The sequence below is a fragment of the Ambystoma mexicanum genome, chromosome 8 (assembly GCF_040938575.1).
Source record: "Ambystoma mexicanum isolate Mex_15411 chromosome 8, UKY_AmexF1_1, whole genome shotgun sequence".
In the NCBI taxonomy this organism is placed as follows: Eukaryota; Metazoa; Chordata; class Amphibia; order Caudata; family Ambystomatidae; genus Ambystoma; species Ambystoma mexicanum.
In genome coordinates, this window is record NC_090929.1 from 1,087,357,866 (window position 1) to 1,087,362,669 (window position 4,804).

At 54.4% G+C, this 4,804-nt stretch overlaps 1 non-coding gene across 1 annotated transcript; it reads left to right on the plus strand.

Annotated features, from left to right (window-relative positions):
• The first annotated feature begins 4,320 nt into the window (after positions 1-4,320).
• Positions 4,321-4,474, plus strand: LOC138474853 (5.8S ribosomal RNA). The gene has a single exon (XR_011269084.1). It is a non-coding gene; the product is annotated as a 5.8S ribosomal RNA (ribosomal RNA).
• Positions 4,475-4,804: the final 330 nt, after the last annotated feature.

Genomic DNA, 4,804 nt, shown 5'->3' on the forward strand with positions numbered 1-4,804 from the left:
CTAGACCAGCCTACGAGGGCGAGAAACCCGATGATGTGTGGCCAGCAAGGTAAGGGGCTAGAGGTCTAGGTTAAAAGTAAGAGAGGGTGGTGCAAACCCATCAATAGCCCCAGGAGCGCATGCGAATCAGCCCCGCCATGTGAGGAGGGAAAACCATTAGTGTTGGGTCCCTTTCCATCATGGAGATCAATGCTCCTGAACAAGGAGAAGTTAGACTTACTGCATGTAATTCTCAGAAGAAACGTGCCCCTTTCCCCAAGAGAACTGCTGCTGTTAATATTCTGAAATAGCTACCCAGAGTCCTTGAAAGAAATCCCGTGTTGACCTTCCAAGGGAATCTATCAGTATCTCTCAGAAGAAATAAGGGATCCCAGTTCCGAATGAACTTGCTTCTAATACTGACATGGATAGAGCCTGCCCCAGTACAAGAGGACTCATTGCAGGAACAAAAGGGTGAGACCTATTGAACAAACAGAGTAGACGACACTGCAGTGCTGTGACAGTGGGACTCCATGGAACTCCAAATACCTTTGGGGAATAGAACCAAGAGAGACAGTGTGCAGCTACCAGTGACAGCGCACGTCCCGGTTAACCCAAACTCCAGTGGTTCACCGACCTGAGAAATACGGAATTCTAGTTATACGAAAATTGATGCGAAGAGAAAACACTGGTGAACGGTGTCATAGAAACTTTAGATTGCTGAGCTGCACCCGCCTCATCCACAATCTTACGCAAATGGGCAGTTTCCAGTTGCATTGCAAGTGAGCCAATCACAGAGCTCGCTTTCCATGGTACAACATATGCAAATAATAAAACAATTAAAAGGAGGTTGAGTGAAATGAGACTGAGGTGAGATTTAGGAGTTGGGAGGAGGAGGATAGTGCGTGACTGAGTGGCACGGAGGAGAGGAGCAGAAAGGTGGGGAGGGAGAAAATGATGCAAAGGAGTAGGATTAATTAATTTATTTATTTATTATGTGCCAAAACATAACAAACAGAACATAAAACAAAAAACCTACAGCATGAGAAACTAAATATGAAACCAATACCGATGACGGTGATACATTAATTAAGCACACTCCTTAAATTGAAAGCTGATGACTAATTGATCAATTCCACACATGAACTCCAGAACAATGGAAGGTTACTCTGGCCACAGCCTATAAGGATACAGTCGAGATTGTTCTGGGCGACAGGGATGCATAGGGGGTCTGAAGATACTATCGAAGGGAGAAGGACTGTTGTGGTGACATGTGAAGTGGAGCTGTGACAAGCAAGAGATATATCAACAGAGAAAGGAGGAGTAGTAGAGGGGACACAGGTGAAGAGTTCTGAGATGGGGATAACATCAAAATGAGGAGGACGGGTGGATGTGACAAAGGTGAAGGGGGCTGTGAGGAGGAGGTTAAGTAACCATCACAGAGAGAAGGAGCAGAGGTTACAGAGGAAATAGTGTGTAGAACAGAGGAGGAGAATGTGGAAAGAACATCGGGGAGAGAGAGACAGACAGAGAGAGAGTGAAAAGGGTGGGAGAAGCTGAGGTCGAGCATGCAGAAAGTAATAATGAGGAGGTTAGGAGGAGGTAGAAGAAGTGGAATAGCAAGCAGGAAAGGAGGGAGGGAGGAAACAGATCACCGTTTTGCGAATGGTCGGGGTGGAAAGGGATAGAAAGATGGAGCTGGAAAATGGATGGACAGATGAGAATGTCAGAGAAGAGATATGGAGAAGTGACAAGGAGGTGGTGGAAAAAGGAGTGGTCTCTCATCAGAACTCAAATACCTAAGGCTTCTCTTCGCTTGGTAGGGGGCTAGGGCCCAAGGAGGTCAGTGTTGCAAAATATCTCAGAAGAGAAGGAGACACGATTCTGACCGGAAAGGCCTTTCCACCAACCAAGAAAGAATTGTGAGGCACATAACACCTCAAGGAAGGCACAGCCCAGGGAGAGAGAGAAGGACTGGGACATTTGTTTCTAAAGAATAGTTTATTTTGTTCTATTGAATTCTTGTAACCTCATTTAAACCTATTCTCAGTGTTCTGTTGTGCCAATAAAGTCCCCTGACTCATAAATCCTGGTTTAACGAGGATCCATTGGAGGGCAAGTCTGATGCCAGCAGCCGCGGTAATTCCAGCTCCAATAGCATATATTCAAGTTGCTTCAGTTAAAAAGCTTGTAGTTGGATCTTGGGATCGAGCTGGCGGTCCGCCGCGAGGCGAGCTACCACCTGTTCCAGCCCCTGCCTCTTGGTGCCCCCTTGATGGTCTTGACTGAGTGTCCTGGGGGTCCGAAGCGTTTACTTTGAAAAAATTAGAGTGTTCAAAGCAGGCCGGTCGCCTGAATACTTCAGCTAGGAATAATGGAATAGGACTCTGGTTCTATTTTGTTGGTGTTCGGAAATGGGGCCATGATTAAGAGGGACGGCTGGGGGCATTCGTATTGTGCCGCTAGAGGTGAAATTCTTGGACCGGCGCAAGACGAACCAAAGTGAAAGCATTTGCCAAGTCGGAGGTTCGAAGACGATCAGATACCGTCGTAGTTCTGACCATAAACGATGCCGACTAGCGATCTGGCGGCCTTGTTCCCATGAACTCCCAAGCAGCTTCCGGGAAACCAAAGTCTTTGGGTTCCGGGGGGGAGTATGCTTGTAAAGTAGAAACTTAAAGGAATTGACGGAAGGGCACCAGCAGGACTGGAGCCTGCGGCTTAATTTGACTCAACACAGGAAACCTCACCCGGCCTGGACACGGAAAGGATTGACAGATTGATAGCTCTTTCTTGATTCTGTGGGTGGTGGTGCATGGCCGTTCTTAGTTGGTGGAGCGATTTGTCTGGTTAATTCCGATAACGAAAGAGACTCCTCCATTCTAACTAGTTACGCGACCCCCAGCGGTCGGCGTTCAACTTCTTATAGGGACAAGTGGCGTTCAGCCACACGAGATCGAGCAATAACAGGTCTGTGATGCCCTTAGATGTCCGGGTCTGCACACGCGCTACACTGAACGGATCAGCGTGTGTCTACCTTCGCCGACAGGTGCGGGTAACCCGCTGAACCCCGTTCGTGATAGGGATTGGAAATTGCAATTATTTCCCATGAACAAGGAATTCCCAGTAAGTGTGGGTCATAAGCTCGCGTTAAGTCCCTGCCCTTTGTACACACCGCTCGTCGCTACTACCGATTGGATGGTTTAGTGAGGTCCTCGGATCGGCCCCTCCGGGGTCGGCAACGGCCCTGGCGGAGCGCCGAGAAGACGATCAAACTTGACTATCTAGAGGAAGTAAAAGTCGTAACAAGGTTTCCGTAGGGGAACCTGCGGAAGGATCATTAACGGCGGAGCAGCCGGAGGGAGAGCCACGGGCCTGACCTCGATTGCGTCCTAGACGCGTACGACTCACAGCCTGGGGAGCGGGACCCCCTTCTGCTGGAGGGGGGGTCCGCGACCCAGCAGACGGATGGGGACGCTCCGGCGGGGTTGGGTTAACCTGCCGGGGGGGCATCCCTAGCTGACCGGAGAGAGAGGGAGGCCTGCCCCGAGCGGGCCCCCCTTGCATCTCTCCTCACCGAGCCGGCCCCTGAGCTGCCGCGCCTGGCGGGAGGGTGCTCCTCCTTCCACCCCGACCCGCAAGCGGGTCGTGTGTCGGAGCGGGCGCACCCTGGTCGGCAGGGAAGCCTCCGAGTGGGAGCAGCCGGGAGCCGAGGGAAGCCCGGCCGTTCTCGAGGGACACCTCCCCAGGGCAGACAGGGGTCCGGCACACCGGGCGAGCTCTGAGCCATGGCGCAGCCGGGCGCAGTTGACGGGTGGGCGTCGAGGTTCCGGCCGCCCACGTCTGCGTGGGCGAGCGATGGCCAGACCCGCCGGCACAGCGGACGACCTTCCCTCTCAACCAGGTACGTGGAGCTTGGCCCCGTGCGGCCGGGCTGCGGTTTGAAGACTCTAGCGGTCCCACCCGACCCCCCTGCCCATGCCGACTGTGGCCCGCCTCTCCGTCTGGCTCCCTGCAAGGGGAGCGGTGGAGGGGGTCAGGGCCAGGGGTAGGCCGAGCGGGAATCGGGCCGGGTGGGCCGGCGGCAGAGCGGCCTGCCTCTGTCGCCGTGGGAAGCCCTGCCGCTGTTCAGGCTTCCCGTGCTGAGAACCTGGATATTTTTTTTTAGTTTTCTGTTAAAACCCGCAATGGTCTTGGCCGACTCCCAAGTGGGGCAGCTAGACAGGGCGCCGGGCTGTGTCTCGTCCGGGGTGGGCAGGACGGGCGGTGCTGCCTCCCCCCGGCCTCTCCTGCACCGGCAGGTTCGGGCCGACGTCTGGAACAAAACAAAAAGTTGCCTGTGACTTTTGGCGGTGGATCACTCGGCTCGCGCGTCGATGAAGAACGCACTTAGCTGTGAAAATTAGTGTGAATTACAGGACACATTGATCATCGACACTTCGAACGCACCTTGCGGCCCCGGGTTCCTCCTGGGGCTATGCCTGTCTGAGGGTCGCTTGAACGTCAATCTCCCCGGGGTTCCCTCCCCGGGGCGCAGCTGGGGCTGTCACAGGGACCCAGTTCCCTTCGTCCCACTAAGGTCAGACCCCGATCAGCACCGGCACGGGATCCCTCTGGACCTGGCCACGCAGGCTCCGGCGGCAGGCGGTGTTAGGCGGCGGCGGGCCTTGAAAAAGCCTGGCGTGCCTCTGCCCCTTGCCCCGGGGCACCGTGCCACATGTGGCTGTCTGTGGTGTTCCCTGGCTGCCGGCACGGGACGGCCCTGGAGCGCGGGCCTGTACCAGGCGGGCCTCGGCCTTAGCGGATCGGGAAAGCACCCAATCGG